This window comes from Stegodyphus dumicola, chromosome X2 (genome assembly GCF_044657685.1).
Source record: "Stegodyphus dumicola isolate Sdum_Otavi_A_Nest chromosome X2, ASM4465768v1".
In the NCBI taxonomy this organism is placed as follows: domain Eukaryota; kingdom Metazoa; phylum Arthropoda; class Arachnida; order Araneae; family Eresidae; genus Stegodyphus; species Stegodyphus dumicola.
In genome coordinates, this window is record NC_140781.1 from 94,332,643 (window position 1) to 94,353,780 (window position 21,138).

At 33.2% G+C, this 21,138-nt stretch overlaps 1 protein-coding gene across 3 annotated transcripts in view; it reads right to left on the bottom strand.

Moving 5' to 3' along the window:
• The window catches only part of LOC118188489 (oxysterol-binding protein-related protein 6-like), a 259,141-nt gene extending 238,714 nt beyond the window's left edge, over positions 1–20,427 (bottom strand). For all 3 annotated transcript variants that reach the window (XM_085810016.1, XM_085810015.1, XM_085810014.1), the window contains exon 1: positions 20,236–20,427. The gene's annotated coding sequence lies outside the window, so the exon portion shown is untranslated. The remainder of the gene's footprint in view (positions 1–20,235) is intronic.
• Between the last annotated feature and the right edge of the window lie 711 nt (positions 20,428–21,138).

Here is a 21,138-nt window from a genome sequence, read left to right on the forward strand (position 1 = left end):
AGTCGAAAAGTTCAGGCTTGAAAAAAGGTAGCAGCAGAAAATCTGTGACTTCTTTCGACGATTCTAAAAAAAGGGACAGAATAGTTTTCAGCCCGGATGTAGGTCACGTACAATAAATTGCATCGAAAAGAAGTACGATCCCTACATCCAAAGACAAAATGGCAAAGGTCAAAGGAAAAAATGTCAAGTGTATATACGAAATGAATGAAAAGTGCTAAAGATTATCAATTTTGCAGGCATCTTAAAATTTTGAAAAATAATTCTATGACTTATAATTCTGTGAAAACATCAGAGAAACGTTCCGACAAGCAGTTTATTTTCAGGTTAAGATTAGTTATGGGCCCAGTTCAGCGACAGACATTCCAGTAATTTTTTTAAATTATGATTTTCACTCGATTCCTTAGTCATAAATGAAATACTTGATGAATAAATGCAACTCCTTGTAATATAAACAAAGAATAGCAAAATTTACCTTACTTATACACAGCAAGTGATAAATAATAATGAAATACTTGATGAATAAATGCAACTCCTTGTAATATAAACAAAGAATAGCAAAATTTACCTTACTTATACACAGCAAGTGATAAATAATCATATAAGAATAAAGAGAACTTAACATATTATGCAGGATGTAGATAGCTACAGTCAGAACTAAGATACGAGTGTAGCAAAAATATTGTTTAAAGAGAAAACTTTTCATTCCGACATATTTCATTTTAAAGATGCTTACGAAATGAAGGGGGGGAACTAATCCGATTCAATTAATGAAAATATATATTAATTCTTTAGGTATAAAATATTGCAGTTCAATGGCATTCTGAGTAGCTGGAGCAAAAACAGAAGTATCAAGTGTTGTAAAAATCGACGATTTTCCTTCATTTTTGAAGAAGTGCGTTATTAGCTTTCGTTTCCTAATTGTTCACAGACTCTGGTCTAATTTTTCTCTACAGTATACATACTGCTCAACTCTGAACTGTCCAACACAGAAAGTGGTATATTACAAGCATACAAATCGCAGGAGCAGTTTGAGCACTCGACATAGGCAAATGAAGAATGATGTCAAACCTAAGCTGTTGGCGCGAAATAAAGGTACAAGAAATTAGAGTGGATAACAAAGAGTTTTCGCAGGTGTAAAATCTTGGCCAACGAGCTAGATATGTCGTGTGCACTAGAAATTATTCAGCGAAGACAGAAATGCTGGATTTGCGCCGTCAGCAAATTTATCGTCATTTAGATGCTTTTTAGAAAAGCAGAATTTTGATTTGTACCAAGTGGCACGGTCTTATCATTGAGCATGTGCAAAGGGATGCTCAAACTCCTGCATGCTGCTGGGCCGGTAGCAATATGAAGGTTTTTTGCGTGCATTACAGGCATTACAGCAATCTGACAAAGATCTAGATTGACGGATGGTTAGATATGGTGTTGGTGTATTTAATTATGGCAAAGCACACGAGGGCTATCTGCCTAAAGGGAGGGATGCCTTTCGTGGAGGACTTTCTAAGGGAAACTGGCTCGTATACACGTTACACATGGGGAAAACCACGAAAACGCCCATGCAGCCAGCCCGTTCGCGGGATTCGAACCTCAGACCGAACTACCAGTGTTCAGCGTCTTTACCGCTCGGCCGCTGGTGGGCCTGCCTCTTACAAATTAAAACTCTATATTATAACCTGTAAATTTCTTGACTTGTTTTTAACTGATTCTAAATACCCGTTAGAACTATTATCCCGGCCCTTCAGCCCTATAGTCTGTAGTTTGCTATTCGTAAGATCACATTTTACCGTTTATATGTTGGCTGTAAGCTTAGATGCTGCTATGCCCTATCAGCACAGTAAAATTCTCAAAGAAGAGTGGAACATTTCCAGGTTCTGAGGCTTATTTAGGAAAATTTAGTTCTGATTTGTAGTAAAATTTCCCGAAGCTGCCCACTTGGAAGACGATGCAGACGAAAACGATCTCTATCAATCTAACACGCATTTATGTTACTTTTTGCTCTAGTATGTTCTTTTTTAGACGAATGACGATATACACAGCTGTCGGTCGGTTATCTCAAGAACTGAAGATTTTAATTTAATTTTTTATAGATATAAGTCAAAATAATACCAAAAAAAAAAATATACCAAACAACTGGTTATGGCACACCAGGGATAAATAGAAGGGCTAGCTCATTTCTTTGTTCGACTCCTCGCCGACGCGAGCCTAATGGGGGGACATAACAGGCAATAATCTGACGTCACTGTGATGCCACCTGTCCTGATTTCCCGCGTTTAAAACAGTAGTTTCATTGAGCTGCGAGACGATTTTCTAGAGGTTACATATCCCAAATTAATTTTAATAATATATATATCTGTTTTCTAATAATGTATATATTTAAAATAATTTATATATATGTAATTTTAGTCAGTTTTTATTTTAAATTCTATATTGTAAAGTATCGTTTACGTAATATGGCTTTTTGCGCTGCAGTAACGTGCCGTAGCACTTACAGAAGTATGAAAGGATGAGATATTTTATTTCATGGGACCAAAGGATCCAAATGAGAGTTTGCTTTTGACGAAAGAATGGATACACAAATGTCAAAGAGAAGATTCTATTAATGTGAAGAGCGGAAAAATCTGCAGCGAAAATTTTCTATGCAGTATTTATGAAGATGATATGAAAAATCGCTTGTTTGGATAGCCACAAAAAGAAACTGTTGAAATGGAATGCTGTGCCGAAGGTAAATCATGATGACAATAATAAATCGAAATTGATGATGACAATAATAAATCAAATTTTAATGATTTTGAAATAAAACTCACAAATGAAAATGTAGATCATCCTGAATGTTTAAGGATAAACAAGAATGCATTGATAATTTGAAGAACAAAATAATATCCTTAGAAAATTGTATTAAAATATTGAAAAATAGAGAAAAGAAAAATTTTAGAATGTTTGTTCAGCGACAAAGAGGGTGGACGACATCTAGACAGAAATTGGTATCAGAAATTAAAATCTCAAATAGCGAAATTTCGGGGGGGGGAGCACAAATCGGAGAATTTGGAAAAATGTCTAAAGACTATTTTTATAAAGACGCAGATTAATGCATTACTGAAAAATAAGAAAAAAATCAGGTGGACTAGTGAAAATATTTCACGTTGCATCGTCATAAGAGCTATGTCATCTTAAAGCTATGATTTTTGGAAAGAAAAAAAAATTAAGAAAAAAATTGGAATATCTTTACCTAGTATTATCAAATTAAAGAAATGGTGTTTATTTTATTTTATAGTGTTTTCTAAATTTTAGTGTAGTCCAAGAATTCAAAGTAATGTTCTTACTCTAAAGAAGGAAAGAGGCGAATATTTGTATTCTGTAGAAAAAATATGCGTTCTCAGTTTCGACGAAATGCATACAGATTGAAAACTCTGCTATGACTCTAAACTGGACTAAGTTGGTTCTTTTCAAAATGTGCAGTTTGTTTTAATCAGAGGTCTCATTTCACGCTCTGCCTCAAATTACTGAGAAACCGCGTTTTAGATAGAGGATTTGTTTTAGAAGATGTAACTGTTTTAAATTTTGATATTATTAAAAAGGTTTTAAATAGAGATTGAGAAGAAATTAAATTGTGTCACAAACTAAAACCAAATTATTTAATGGTCAAGGGAAACGAGAGACAAAAAGTCGCTCCAGAGAAAACATTATTTTCAAAAAGTACCGCAAAAGGTATACTCTACCGCACAGGAAATCAGAAAGCATCTGACTTCTATGAGTTAATCGATAATATCTTCGGTATAATGAATAGTACCAACAAGAATAACAAGTATTTAACAAACTAATTTTGTTAAGTACTTGTTAAAGTTATTCTTATTGTATCCTTTGTAACTAATTATTGATTAGATTTTGTGCTAGATTAACATTCTAGACAAAATATAATAGTATAAAACATCAAAGTAATTGGCATAAAAAGACCTGCTTCCTTTATTCACACTTTTGAAAAATTAAATAACTGTTTTAGGTACTCTGAATAAAGCTATTTTGTCAAAATTAAGGTAACAATTTTATATACATTTATTTAATTGTAATATAGATATAAGTATAAATTACAAAATTATTTAAAAAATATCTATTATATTGAATCGGAAGAGAATTATAACAATGTAAAGTTTACAATTAGGCAAAAAATCAAACGTAGGTTAGCAGAAATGTTGCCATATATGTGATATATATGTTTAAATCTATGTCAATGTAAAGTTGTTTTTTGAGTAAATTTAAATAGCTGCTATTATAGTTATCTTAGAAGCAGTATAAAAATTCTCTCAGTTAGCATGCAAATAAAGAAATGATTAGAAATAAACGTGCATTAAATAAAAAAAAAAAAAAAAAAAACCACGGAACTTTATGTTAAAAGAGTAGCACATTTTATCTATTATTTTAAAATTGAGTAAGCATTATTAAATTTTTTAATGGTTCAGTCTAAAATGCATAAAGCAGTAACATTGCTTCTTCCAAATTATAGCTATCTTTCACACACAGCTCATTTTAAACGCTGGTTCAAAAACGCTAATTTCCAAGCTGTGAATTATATTGGCGCGCTCAGTGTCATCATGGCTACGTCATCACTTCTCACTTTCTGCTTCAGGGGGAAAAGCTCTATGAGCTAGCCCTTCTCTTCTAAGTCCTGATGGCACACACTCACCACACAGGTTTGCCTTTTGATAAACTTTCCTTAGAGTAAGGTACAATATTGCATTTTGTTGGTTGCAAATTCCAACAAAAAAGAAGGTTAACGGAGGGTACCCGGCCTTAAGTCTGTACGTTTCTCTAGCACAATTCGGCGCGTGGGTGGCAGACGTCACTCACTCACCTATTCAAATGTATCAAGAATTAAAAAAATCCTTTTTGTGCTGCTGTCGTCACAACAAACACAGGCAACTAACGTTCAGCTACTGAAATGTGCGATTAGGAATATCAATACTCAGTGTTGCAAACTTGCAACAAAACACCTGTCACCCACACGCTTAATCTAGGGTGAAAAATCATACAGCTCTCAGCTTCATATTAAATGAGGCCAAAATATATAACACTGTGCAACCATTCAACAGTAATGGTGTTTACAGGTTATGGAGTATTGGGAAAAGGGAAAAGCGATTTGAAATTGCGCTCCCAACAGCGTCCCAGACAAGTCCTAAAAAGCTTATGCTTCGAGATTGAGTTGCCCGATCCCTTCGGTTAATATCCTAAGTTTCCAGAAAACCATTCACTAGATTAGCTTTATGTGAAGGAGCACTGTCATCCATAAAAATGAACTGCGGGCCGACGAAAACATTCGCGCACTTAAGGGCTGATCTGGCGGATGACTTTTTGGTACTTTTCCGTTTCGCCGAGCCAACCAGCGGCCGAGCGGTAACGTTGCTGAACACGGGTAGTTCGGTCCGAGGGTCGAATCCCGCGAACGGGCTGGCTGCATGGGTGTTTTCCCCATGTGTAACGTGTATACGAGCCAGTTTCCCTTAAAAAGTCCTTCACGAAGGCATCCTTCCTTAAGGCAGATAGCCCTCAATTGCTTTGCCGTAATATAATAAACCAAACCGTTTCGCCGGCGCAAATCTCGCCAAGCAGACTTTATTGGCGACAACATACAGTATACAAATAAAAAATGTTAACAAATGTTACTTCTACGAATTTTTTATTTTGAAGGCATAAACATTTTAATATCGTTTAAAATTTTGTAGAAAGCCAATAAATAAAGACAATAAATTTGTAAAAAGACATTAAGAATTTACTATGCTTTCACGGTTCAACATCCTGATTCGCCGGTTCATATCACGTGACTCAAATGATCTCATTTCACGTAAACTACGTTACAAAAATCTAATTATTTCAGTAATTATCTACATTAATTCAAGTTAAATCTTAATTTGGAACACAAGTTTAAATCCAAGAATTATTTCAATTCGTACGAATAGCTTACTCAGAAATTATGTAAAACCGCAGTGCTTTACTTCGCTAGTGCATTCTCATTAGAATTGATGAATTTAACCCTTGACTTTGCCTTTTCTATATTTTCGCCTTTGGTGAGCGGTTTGATTGCATCCTAATTGACTTAATTTCCGGGAATTGCCTTAGGGCATAAAATTGAACTATCTGGTAAAAATTCTATGTAATTGTATGCCTGTGTTGAAAGAAACAATCAATCTGATAAGAAATAGCTGCGACTTGTTTTGAAAATGAGGAGTAAAAGGTTACCAGCGAGGATATTCCGTTTGGCTTCGGTTGTACCATTATTAGCGACTTTATCGCCTGCGTCGGCTAAACGGAAAAGTACCGATTTTTTTTCCCTAGTGTGTATTTAATTATGGCAAAGCACACGAGGGCTATCTGCCTAAGGGGAGGGATGCCTTCGTGGAGGGCTTTCTAAGGGAAACTGGCTCGTATACACGTTACACATGGGGAAAACCACGAAAACGCCCATGCAGCCAGCCCGTTCGCGGGATTGGAACCTCGGACCGAACTACCAGTGTTCAGCGACTTTACCGCTCGGCCGCTGGTGGGCTTTTTTTTCCCTATAAGTGAGGATATTAACCGAACAGGTTAGCCAACGAGATCTCCAGACCTAAATCATATACAGCATGTCTGGGATGCTCTTGTGAGGACAACTGCAACTCGCCTTCCGGTGTGAAATCACTCTGCAAGAGCTGCATGACTGTTAGAAGAGACCATACCCTCTATTAAACTCATTTCTTTTTCGATCTTGTTAACTCTGTTTCAAACCTTTTTGAGCCGAAGAACCTTAAAACGTAATCATATCTGTGCACCATGACTGTTGTGTGATCTGTTTTTCTTTTGTATCAGTTAACCTATTGTAATGGAAAGGCCCTCACATTTTTCATGTTTAATATTTTGACTGTGTCAATGGAAACTAGTTAAAAAAAGGGTCTATTAATAAACCGGATTTGAAGTTTTTACTCTCTCATCTTTTCCCCTTTGAGTGTTACCGTTGCACGTGTGAAAGAAGGCTGCAAGACATGTCTGGTAACTTTTCTTGTACGCATATTCGGCCTAGCAGATAGGCCGAATCGCTGAACCGTTCGGTTCGAGGTTCGAATCTCGCGAACGGTTCGGAACGAGGTTCGAATCTGTAACGCGTATACGAGTCAGTTTCCCTTAGAAAGGCATCCCTCCCCTTAGGTTTAATATTCGTTACCAAGATTAAGATTTCTCTCGTTGCATAGGCTGCTTGGATGAAGAAGCATTCCTCATTACAGTTATGAACTCAATGAAAAATTCTCTACGCCATAGTCACGAGATCGACCTAGCAGCGCATTTTATTAAAAAATAGCTGGAATATTTTCGTTCATACAGAGTCCTATAGTTTTCTGCAAGCATGATGTCGAAATTTAATTATTTTTTGCGATATTTCAAAATTTCATTTCCTTCGAGGCTCTGCTCTACAGCGACGAATTCGCGAGTGTTATTTTGTGGCTGTTGTTACGTAGTTTTCTTGTGACCAAATATTTATCAATACAGTTTTAATGTTCTGAATAAATACATGTTTCACAGGTGATAATACTAGGTGTTCTTACTTGTAAGTCAATATTTATCTTAATTTATATTTTAAGTTATAAAGGCACATAATTTTAGATTATTACGGCACACCAGAAACAAAATCTTAACATTCTCTTTTATTCGCGTTATTGCGGCAGCAGCACAGAAAAATAACTTGAATATCTATTCTTAAATATTTCACTAGCAGTTTTCTTACTGTGACTCTCAAAGTTTAAGCATTTTTAATGATCTTTTCTTTTTGGCTTATTGTCGGCTTAAATTTCATAACATCTATGTCCATACTAAATTTCATGTGTCATGAAGCTCTGAAGATAAACTATCAGATGCGAAAATTCTCTTAATTTTGATCACTGGTATTAAAATCAGAATAGCGCATATTACCAGACTTGTAGGCGAGGGAAATCCAACAGACTATTTTTGAGTGCTCCTAACAAGAATGCCTTTCCATAACCTTTATTATAAAAACTGTCGTCTTAGCGTTAAAAACTCTGTCAGTAAGGACGCATAAATGTAACTATGCAGTTATTTCATTCTGTTAATTACCAGACTTCTGTTGTTTAACAAAACTGTTTTTCAAGTCTCTATATTTTCACATAAAATTTCTAACTCTGCATTTAAAGCCGATGATACGAAGTTTCAATAATCTAGGTAAAATGGGAAAGGCTACTTCAATACTACATGGACTTAATTATTTTTTGCTTCCAAACAACACAGCATTCTATTTCAAAGAATTTTCATAAAAATAACCACATAACAAAAATTATTTTCGTTCTTGAAGATGGTGAAAAATATTTTAATTTTTATAAAACTGGCCTACATCTTCCATTTCTTATTTTTAAAAAACCAGATCTCTTTTTTAAATCTGAAAAAAAAAAAAAAAAAAATCGGAAGAATTTCGTGAAGACAAAAAAAAAAATGTTTCTTTAAAAAGATGCGAAAAAGAAACACCTACTAATGAGCAAACTAGTGAGGGCAAAAAGGAATTATTTTAACATTTGATTCTACAGTAAAATTAGAAGAAAACTCGTTCAAACATAAAACTAAAATTATCTATCTAGATTATTATCGACATATTTTTTGTAGCAACCCACCCAAATTTCTCATCACTGGTAGTCAACAGGTTAGGTAAGATTAAATGAATATGGCAAAGGCTCGAGGGCTATCTGCCTAAAGGGAAGGATGCCTTCGTGGAAGACGTTCTGAAGGAACTGGCTCGCATTCGCGTTATACATGGGGAAAGCCGACGACGCAACTAGCCCGTTTGCCTGGGATCGAACCCAAATCAAGTCGAACTACCAGTGCCCAGAGGTCTTAACCACTCGGCTACTGGCAGAGCTCACTAGTAGTCAAACGGAGTATTAAATTTATTGGAAAATTTTGTTAATCAATCAAGCCCCCAAAAAATTATTTATGATATTCGTATCAAATAAGTGATAATTCAAGAGCCATAGTAAAATCCTTAGGAATTTTAATAAGCAAATTAACAAGACAATAAATTTACAGAAAAACTATTAAAAAATCTACAAATATAAATAAAAAAAATAATTTTTTAATGCATCAAAACAAGATTAGAGGCAATCTTCATAGTATCATATTATCTTAAAACAGAATCTTAGAATGTTTTGGCTAATTATGGCAAAGCACATTAATGCCTTCTGCCTAAGAATGGGTATGCCTTCGTGGAGGGCTTTCTACGCGAAACTGGCTTGAATCCACGCTAGACGTTAGGAAAACCGCGAACACGCCCCTGCTAGAATCTTAGAAACGAAATAACTAAAATATTTAGATTGCCTCTTATTTTTAATTTATTGTTAACTATTTGTTTCCTTAGGGGTTCCTGCCATACTATAGTTTCTTTCTAAATCCGTACATTACAGCCTATAAAAATTATACGTTCGCTCATCATACCTTAAGATTATCGCTATATTATAAAATGATGATGAAATACAGTTTCAAAAACACTTTTCAACGGTTTGAAGCATTAATCACATCTGTTTATATATTATTATTTAAGTGTTCGCCCTAAGACAGTACATGGAAGGGAGGTACATCGTCGTGGAGGACTTTCTAAAGGGAACTGGCTCATATTAACACATCACACATGGGGAAAAATACGAAAACGCTCATGCAGCCGGCCCGTTCACTGGATTCGAACTTCGGACCGAATTACCAGTGTTTGGGTACTTTACCGCCCGGCCGCTGGTGGGTCAATCACATCTGTTTGACTTAACAAGTGAAATAGTTCCAGGCTTATCAGTAGAAATTACACATATATACTCGCGTGCAAAATTAAGACAATTTACACACTATGCCGAATTTCTGAAAAACTAATGGACACATTTTAATAAAATTTAGTATGAATATGAATTTATAACACAGAAAGTGCTGTACCATACAAAAGTCATTTTATGTATGCATGATTATCAGTAAAGCTTACAGCGCAAGGATGTCCAAATCCACGTTGTAATATCAAACTGAAAATGAAAACGAGTCTGATATGGGGTATGGTCTACTCTCACAGCCAGACAGTCGCGCAGCGTCACGACGACATCCTGGAGAGGAGACAGCTGAGGAGCCCCTCTGACACTTGATCCGACTCCTGCAGCAAGGCAGTTTTCAACTCCATGATGGAAATCAGAGAGGGAGGGGGAGATGAAATTGCCCTCCGAAGAGCGCCCAGACACGCTATATAGGGTTAAGGTCAGGAGATCTGGCTGGCCAATCCATACGGCTCGTCGATACCTCAGCCCTAAGGTAATAATCGACTAGCTGAGCTTTATGTGGACAAGCGTTACTTGGCCCACCGGCGGCCGAGCGGTAAAAGCCGCTGAAAAATGGCAGTTCAGTCCACGGTTTGAGTCCCGGCGAACGGGTTGGCTGTATGGGCGTTTTTTGGTTTTCCCCATGTGTAACGTCGATGCGAGTTACACATGGGGAAAACTTTTCCCTTGAAACGACCTCCACGGAGCATTTTTCCCTTTTCGTGTAGTGCCTAACGGCGGAGTACGTAATAAGTAAAAAAAAAAAAAAAAAAGATCATAGCAATCAGAAAGCGTTTGTCAAACACATGTGGTCGTCGAATATAATGCCTCTTCAAACCATACACCTCCACGACCATAATGATCCTTTTCCCTGATGAGGGAGGGATGGTATCGTGCTCCAAACTTTCTCCAAATATAGGTGCGCAGAGAATCAGTGTCCAGGCTGAATCTCGATTTGCTTGTAAAATACATGGTGCTGCACTGAAGTCGGGTCCAACGCGCGGTTTTCTGCACCATGCTAAACGCGCTCTCCTTGTCTGCTGCAATAAGGCTGATGCAAACTGAGGGTCTTCTCGCATACAGATCTATCTTATGAAGCCTTCGGGCAACTGCAGCCGTGAAACTCGGGTTTTAGTGCCAGCATAGAGTTCACGTGAGAGCAGTGAAGCTGTGGCAGTCGCCGCGCTGAAAGTATCGGATAACGATACTTATTCGTCATTGTGGATCTTGTTCAGATCCATCTCGATATGGATCCAGTGTCCTGAGACTATTTCCACAAATTACAGAAGACAGTGGGCGTTAAACTAAGCTCTGTAGCTACCTCCGCTTGTGATTGGCCTGCCTCCAATCTATCGACAATTCTCCATCGTATTCCGTCATCCATACATTCGTGGCTACTCAATTTATCTGATACCTAATAAAATTAACTCAACTCTTGCGAGAAACGCGGCGAATGTCGAGAAGATGTAGAAGCACACAAAGCGCCTGTTGCTCTTATATCTCTTCCACCATCACAGCTCCACCGACACGCACGTTTGCGCTTACATATTCGACTCTGAATATTCGCATAATTCTTCCGCAGCGTAATTAGTACTTTTGGTTCAATACTTTTCATAAAAATAGGCATAATTTGCAAACTCTCTTAATTTTGCACACAAGTGTATGTATGTACATAGTATCTGTTTTATCCCAGCAATTCTAAATCAATATTTACTCATTATTGCTATAAATGAGATTCAAGATACCCCTCCCAGATACTCTCAATGACATTGAAGTCTAATCTATGACATCATTTTCCCCTCACCCATTATGAGAACTCTGTTTCATCAAGGTACGCCACAAGTTACCCTGAATGGTAAAAATTCTATTCATTGTCTTCTAATAATGCCCTAAATGGAATTAATCACCCACAGAGCACAGCTTGATAACCAGGCATGCTTAGGGCATTGTTTGGCTATGATAATATGGAATTTGCCACGCTGTCAAACATAACCATTTCATCACCTCCCGCCCACACACACACCACTTTTGTTGAAACATCCTTAAAATTTTTGGCAAAAGAACATGTCAATAACATGAATTGCCATCAAGATAAAATGAGGTTAAACGTTTTCTCATTTGATAAAACAATCATTTTCCATCTTTCTCACTATATCATTTGCAGTTTTTCTCCAATATAACTTTTCAGCTTTAGGTTTATAAATTATCAATGGTTTTCCATGTTCAAAATATTTCACCATTTTTAAAATACCTAGTTTCACAATGTTTGAAAATTTATCTAACCTTAAAAATATTGTGCTTTTTTTACATGTGCTACCTTAATTTATTGGAGAATAAATATTTATTTTAACAATTTCTTCTTAAAAGGAAAAGCCAAGCACGTGCTTGAAAATACTTTTTGGCTATGTAACATTATATATCATACACAAGAAATATATCAATAAACTAAATAAGCATTACTGACAAAGAATTTATTAAGAAAAAGTTACTGAAATGAATTTATGGTTTATAATGTTTAAATCACTTTATATTTTTACCACTCAGATTTCCATCAATACCTCATTTCTTTTCCATGTTTAAATAAATGAGAAATATTTCAACCACTTTTCCCAGTTGTCGCTCATAACATTCATTATTAATTTTACCTTCAAAACAATAGGCATTAAACATGAATGCTCTTTTCAATGTTCTGGATTCTGTCCATGAACACCACTCTAACAGTTGCTCAGTAATGGCCAACTTACATTTGGATTGCGTCCAAAATTATTTCATAAGTACTGAATCAAAGATAAAAACATCTAATTACCATCTGTTCCAGTAATTTTACTGTTGACCTACTTTACATGAGCATAACTCACAATTCTAAGACACTGACATATGACTTTTTTTAATGTTATGAGAAAAAATATGGATTGTCAAGCTTTACCTTTTACCAAGTACAACACGCAACCAAAACAATGAAATATGACAAATTCAGACTTATCTGCCGAAGATAGCTGATTACAGGTTTTCGTAGCACAATCTTTTAGAAATTATATAGTCTTTCGGAATTTTCTCATATATAAGAGTCAATGTCAGTTACTTTTCTAGAATATTTATACAGGCTATATAAATTTATAAATAACTACTGACATACGTAGTCTACTAAATAACTGCCAAATTGACTTAGGAAATATTCAAAATTAGAAATTTTTTCCAGTCTAATATTAATAAACAATAATGATATTCTATTAAACAGATTTTTATGTTCATTTCCTGACATTTGTGCAGTTAGCTATTGACTACTTTAATGCAATGAAAGTATTAGTGCATTAACATAGTACCGAAAGTCAAGTTATTCAGTCCTTATTTCACAATTAATCATATATCAAATAATAGCTTTTAAATTGAATAAATTTTTTTTAAATATGGAAGAAAATCATGAAAATTCTAAAGTTCAAGATTTTTTTAAACTGAATTTGTTTTAAAACCAGTAGTTACAGCATGAAAAAAACAAATGATCTGAAGTGAGAATCCAAACTATATGAAAAGAAATCTGATGTGTCCAGCTTTTAATGCAGCTAATTATTAGAAGAGTCTAAGGCTTCATACAATATCAAAACAATTAGTTGATGAAATAAAAAGTTCAAATCAATGAAACAGTTGGTAAGAAACAAAAATAGAAAACTTTAAAAGAATTTAATAAAGATTTCATGACATTTTCAAAAAATAAAAACTGTTCTTGCAATGCTACACATACTTCCAACTAAATTCTAATTGCTAATTCTCCATAGAATTAAAAAAATTAAGAGATAACTTTTATTATGCAGAAAATTAATACAATATGAAACACAGTGCAATGATAAAAAACATATAATTTCAGTGCATTAATTTTATAGTATTTTTAAGTTAATGCAAATTAAATTAATTAGAGATTTTTAAGCTTGATTAGCAAAAATTTTATTGGTTATAGAATAAATATAAAATAATGAACAGAGCTTCATCTAATAAAAACAATTACAAAATAATGGAAAAATAATTACAAACTCGTGTAATTAATATAACACTTGAATATATTAATTTACCTACATTTTGCACAAAATTTCTTGATTAATAATTCAAAACTTTACGTATGCAACAAATTGCATATGTAAAAGTTTTCACAGAATAGTCCCAAAAACATGCAATTTCTTCATACAGACAATATAGAAAGCAGTATATTGTTTCCAGTGCCCACACTAATCATACTTAAAATATTAATAGCAATATCATTGATAATGATTCCATTAAAAATTCAACACAATATGTCATAATTTTTCATGTATTTACTCAATATTTTAATACAGTTATTTGTAAAAGGAAAACTTAAAACATAAAAAAATAAAATAAGCCTCAAAATTAAACAAATACAATATGCATCGTTAAAGAAACTGCATATTAGTATATTTCCAGACCAGATTTGTTTTTGGTCATGCTCAAGAAGTGATTAAACTATTCAAATTGTCTAAGACATATTTATCATAAAAAAAGGAAAGAAAAAATTAACAATTAAACAAAATAAAAATATCAAGAATTCAACACTAGGAGTCCATTTGCTTTTGGTAATGATAAAAATTTTTTAATTAAAAATATATATATTATGAAAAGTGGATGAATAGGCAAATGTCCAGTTAAGCATACCATATGTTTGAATATTGCTGCAGTTTATAATTTAAGGAAACCCGTATGTAAGATTGAATAAATGGTGAAAATGCTGATTTTCTAGTTTTTTTGCCAAAATTATTATAATTGCTACACTGAAAAGAAATTTTGAAATGATCTGATAATAATAAATTGTATACAAAAGCTCTTAATCAGGGCACCTTTTTACCTTTTATATTAAAAAATAAGTACAAAAAAAGAGGAATGTAGTTACTGAATACTGAACACAATTTGAATGAAAAATCATTTAATCAAATAACATATATTATTTGGTTATTTATTTATAACAGACAAACTACTAACACTAGAAAAACAGCGAGGAAAAAAATTATTTTAATGTCAGAAGTGAGATTTGAACCTACAGCCACATTTGTGGACCAGAACGCTCAAAAATCCTATCAGAAAAGGAACGAACCTTGAGTCTCAGTGCAGTCTCAATAGCATTATGTGCTTTTGAGCAAACCAGTGTGCAGGGACACCTATGACAACCATTCACAGAAAGGAAATATAAATTGATTAACATGGGGCACCTATCATCATGAGACCCCTGGCCCATGCATTAAGATGGCCTGTTGAGTTTGACACCTTAGGCTGCTCAGATAGTTCTATTCATTATTCTTATTCATGACAGCTTTTCATTTTTTCATATGCAAGAGTCAGACCACCAGTGATATACAAGTCAATATTAAAATAAACTTTAAAGACTGTGAGACAGACATTCTTATCTGCCTTATTGTATTAACTTTCACTACAATTTATTTCTCAGTACTTGGAATGTAAACAGAAACTCACTAATTGTAACCAGCTCTCTAAAAAGACCACCTCAGAATGTGATCAGCATTTCTGAGACATACAATACTGAACATAAATCCACTACTATATGTTCGTTAAGACAGACACTAGTACTGAACATCAGTTTTGTGTGATGACTAACACTTTAAAATTTTGTAATTTAAAAATGGCAACACATTTAACAAATATAAAAAAAGAATATAATTTAGAATTGGAGTCAGCAGTTTTAAATATTTTAGAATTAAATAAATAATAAATAAATAGTTTAGTTAAAATTTAACCCTCTTTATTTTATAATGACCACTTCTACAGAAAACCAAAATAATCTGGAACTAAGAGTAGACTTGGCTGATGTCACTGCACATGATAAATCCCCAACTTAATATAATTTACACATTTTATTGATTATGTCCTACTGCAATGAAAATGCATTCAATGAATAAATCAGTACTTTAAGTGGGGGGGGGGGCGATCATGTACTAACCTCACTCTTGATGCATGCATTTTTATAATGCTATGTTTCATTATTCTTCCTGTCAGCTAACTCTTTCTGTCCTAATAACTGCATATATCAAGAAATAATACAGAAACCAGCCAAACTATATTTAACGGATTGTGATTTCACCTTTAAAGAAAGCAGATGTTTAAAATATAAATACAAATAAAATTGTAAAAAAAAAAAATTATTTATACTCAGAATACTTAACTTTGCCAAAAAAGTATAAATATCAGTTGCCAAGCAGTTAGATCACTGAAAACTGGAAATTGGCCTAGGGTTAAATTCTTAGTGAACATGCTAGCTGCATGGCTAACATTGATTACACGAATAACATGGCTCCATGTATGACATGAATACAAGCCAGTTCCCTTAAACTGTCCTCCTCAAAGGCATCTTTCCTATTAGGGATATAACCCTTGCGAGCTTTGCTTTAATCTAAACTAACATATAATCATCAAATATATTTTATATAGTTTTATTTTAACTGACCCAATTATCTTAATATTTGCGTTTTCTATATTTTTTTTCTTTTGTAAACTTTCTTCAGAATGCTGATTAGTTCAATGAATAAATAAGCTACTAGTTGCTAAGTTTTTCAGCAAGCGTTTTTATAGCACAGGTTGGTGCTTTAGATTTTTTACTATTGCAATTTAGCTTGCGAGTAAGGTTTTTATGTTAGCCATGATTTCTTTGCAAGCATGCAGTCAGGAGTGAGCTAAGATTTAGGCTAGGCTTGTTAAACCTTTGATTTAATTTGAAGCAGTGTTTGTTTATCAGCAAGGTAGTAGAATTCTGTTTGTTTTTCAGTCTGCGTAACTGCCAGGTCAAACAGGTTAATAAATACTTTTACCTCACCTTTTACTTTAGTCGCAATACTTCTATCTAAGAAATTAGACAAAATGAAAGGTCAGTTGGTAGTCTATTACAATTACCTTAGTAATTTAGGAATTTAAAGTTGTCAATGATATAAAAGTATAATTTATCTATGATAAAGCATAAATAAATTACATTATTAAATTAAATAACCCACAGGTATAAAAATGAAAAATAAACCAAAAAAAACTGAAAATATTGCAAAATTTCAAACATATATTCTTACAGAAATACGGAAAATGAAGAATATTTTTAAAAATAAATTTACAAAACTGTTAGATATGATGACAAGTCATTTAACTATCAAACCTATTCATTTTACAACATTGCCCTTCAAAATAACCAAAACTAATATAATATTTTGATTCATAAAAGTGCGCATTGTACGAGTTGCACTTTTTGAAGAAATTACATTACGATTAACTATGCTATTTAACAAATAACTTTCTAATATCCTCAACATAATATTTTTTGAATAAGTCTCTAGAAAGGTATCAAATAAACAGTCTTGAAGAAAAAATAATTTTGCACTGTGTTATAATATGACTAATATGTGCAACACACACCACGTTTTGAAAAAAATCATATTCTTACCATCATGTCCAGTTAAAAGATATTCACTGAAAAGGAGGAATGTTGTCACAAAAACAAATGTAAAATGTAATTAAATCATATATCCTTAAAGGGCTCTACTCTTATATGCGCCCTAAGATAAAAAAATGTGGCAATATGTGTTCTGCACTGGTTTTTGATGTGATTGCGTGTTGTATGGCAACCCTTTTGACGTTGAAAACTCTTTTGCTGGAGTGGTTTAATTGCTCGTTGGTTCATGTTGTGCGTGTTTTGAAATGGCCCCTATGGTGACATGATAGATGTGGTGGCAAGATTTCAGTCGCACATTTTAGATTGTGTGAAAAGTAAATTTAGTTTTAAAAGATATGATGTTGGATTTGTTAACGAGTCTTTTGTTCACGGTTGTGTTTATGAGGATCGAAGTGTATTTTTGGAATTTCTGTGGGACTTTTAAAACGGAGTCCGAAATGCGGAGCTGCCATGAGAACTTGGATGAAGAAGAGCATTTCTGATAGTTCTTGTGTGGATTTGCAGTCAAATGGCTGCTGGTAAAGTATGTGGCTGTCAACGGAATTTAAGATTTGGATCGTGGTTTTCGTAGAGTAAGTTAACTTTGGAGGAAGTTTTTATCGTTACTTTCAAAATTTTGAATCACAGAAAGACATGTGATATAGCAAAATTGTGGCACTTTTGTTCACAGACATTGTGTGACAGGCGAAATTTTATTAACGAGTGTATTATGGTAAGTGCATTTTATTTTACTGTTTTTATTTTGTAGAATGTTATGTTCATTGTTTTTTGAATTGTTTGTAATTTTAGTTATTTTAGTTTATTTTGTTGATTTGTACGCAATGCCTAGATTGTGCAATTCGTAGATGATTTTTTTAAAATATAAACAGGATGCTGTGTACATGGTATTCTTTGAAATTTATTGTTGTTATGTTAATTTATTAAAGTGAGGTGTGCGTAGTTTGTAGATTTGTTCATTGCCTAGATTGTGCAATTAATAGATTTTAAGTTAAGACATATCGCTGTGTAAATGGATACTTGCCAAATATTTTTGGTTAGGAACTTTGTTTTTGCTATCTAAATTTTTTGTTTCATATTTTTAACTTAAATTGTGTGTTTAAAATGTGGTCTTTGCATTTGCGAAAACCGCGTTTTTGGAGACATTTTAGGCTTAAAGTTCGAAATGTAGACAAAAAATTTAGATAGTAATATGGCAGCATGGAGTTTCTTGCCAAAAATATTTGGCGAGAAATTTGGAGACCTGAGGGCGCATATAAGAGTAGTTCCCCTTAAAGAATCTATTTCACAGTTGATGCTAACCAGAATATATAAAAGATCATATCTTTACTGTTATATTCCCTTTTGTAATGTTTGTTCTTTCAGACATTAACAAGCTGATTGGACATAGCAAAAACAAAATGTTATAAAATTTTTGTTATGTTTACTTATATAATACTGCATTTTTCTTGTCTCTATTTGGTTAAGAAACTTAAATTCTGCGAAAAGTAAGTAACCTGCAGAAGCCATTTACAAATTAATTATTTACAATTGAATATAAAAACAACTTCAGAGATTTCATAAAGTACGAATTCATTTCTAACACTAAAATAGGTTTTGAACCTCTTTACATACACAATTTTACCCAGAATCAATTCACATAGTTATTCACAATTTATTTAGTTAAATAGAAGAATTGTTTTTCTTGTAGATTTCAGGGCTACTGACAAGGAAGGAGTTTAATGGCCTCACGGCCAATGTAACTGGCATTTGACAAATAAATATATACTAAATAAATAAATAGAAGAATTGTCATCTGCAAAGTTTCAAATAAAAGAGATGGATATTATCATTTCAACTGCAGATTAAAATATATATCCAATTGTAAATGTTTTATATCAAGTTTAATATAGCATTTTAGCAGAATTGAAAAACAAAATACATATCTGCAACTTTTGAGAAAATAATATTTTAACTTTTGAGAAACCAATTATTTTCTTTAAGATTAATGGTTGTATAGATGAAAAAAGGGAGAAATTAATAAAAGCAATAATTTAAACCATAAACAATTACAGTTTATGAAAAGAAAAATCATGTGATCTTCAAAGGCCGGTAGATTGTGGGCATTTTCAAAATCAAATTTTATTTCAATTCACTGAAACTCAAGTCACCTGTATTTTCAAGATAAAAAAAAAAAAAAAAAAAAAAAAAAATCAAAAGCTGTATTTATGACATAATTTCTTAATTATGAACAGATTTATGAAACTGGTAAAGTTTTAACAATTTTATGATAGCATAATCTCGAATCAAAAGCATTACAAGTTCAGACACATTGTAATATATCAGATATTGATAATATTAAACTAAATGAGAGTTTGTGGTTGTCTGCAAACCTTTAGAATTAATAACTACAAGTCAAAAAATAATTGAAAAACTTTTCACTTTTATATAAATTCCATTTCTTTCATAAGCTCCACATTATTCATATGCTTTAAGATGCAATTTTAAAGCTACGAAATTTTTAACATCAAATAAACAAGACGGTTTAAAAATTGGAAAGTAATAATCGAGAACATGTGATAAAATGTGAAAATATGTTAAATCATAGGAAATAAAATCTAGACATGATGCACCAGTCATAAAATAATTACAATGCAACATTTTCATGCACATATTTCCCAGATGTAAAAATTATTAGCAATCGCACAACAGTTAGTTCTTTGCCGATCTAAAGGAAGATTCGGATCAGGATTTGCTCAATAAAATAAATGAACAAAATAATAAGACGTCTGTCAGTTCCTTTACAAGGCGGGATACCGGCGAAAATTTTAAGTCATTAAATTCTCAATTACTGTATTATTGAAATGGCCCAAAAATTACCTTCCGAACAGAACTTTGAATCAATTAATAATCTGTACCGTAAAATATAAGTATTTAATAAATAAGTCAATAATCATACGGATATCTACATTTATCGTTTAATAAAAACAAGCAATTACTCACTTTCTACGAAATTCACGAGCATAGGAAGCAGTTTTCTTCAAGTTCCTAAAGTTGCTTTTAGTTACAGGTAAACAGTACACCGGCCGGTAACAAGCACATTTTCAAAGTTAAAGTTCACTTGCTTACTGTTGGTAGCTATGCGACAAAATAGCACCCATCTTCATGCGGCTGCAGCAGCTGATTCAGCCGGTACCCCCACATCAAATGAACTCGTCCATTCCGCAAATGAAATTACAGAAGAAGAGGAAGTTTAAGCTTTTCGCTATCCGATTTTGAAATTAATGAAACTTTCTTCTACATTCAAATAAAAAATATGTATTCATTTTAAGAAATTATTTCGGAATAATTCAGTCAAACTATGAAAGACGAATATAGACAAGCAAAACATAAATGATCTTAAAAAGTTCTTGATCAGGATCATCCCCGAAGCTTAGCAACTGATTATCATAAAAAAAATTAAAGGAACCTTTTTATCTTTAAGGATATAAGAATTGTAAACGATTTATTTATAAATTCTTGTACTTCACATGAAAATTCTCTGTTATCCACTAGAGGGCGCATGTATTCTACTAAAAGCATCGAAGTGCTGTCTGTTTACTCTCGTTTTCTCCATTAGCGGTTAGCTGATTAGATATATAATCATGTATCGGAGGTAATTTGCAGTCTGAACTAAGATCAGCATATCTGATATTATCCCGCTTAAGTCTTAGTTGATCTGATACGTAATACTGAGCTATTTATAATATTGTGTGGAATTGGTTGTCAAAATGCGCGCTGTCAATGGCGTTTCAGAAAATCATAAATTAGGTTTGTTTACATTCGCCTTTTCGTCTTAAGTGTTATCATAGTAATGTTCTATAATTACATGGACAATTTGTTCTTCATTTTAAGTGCTTGAATGCA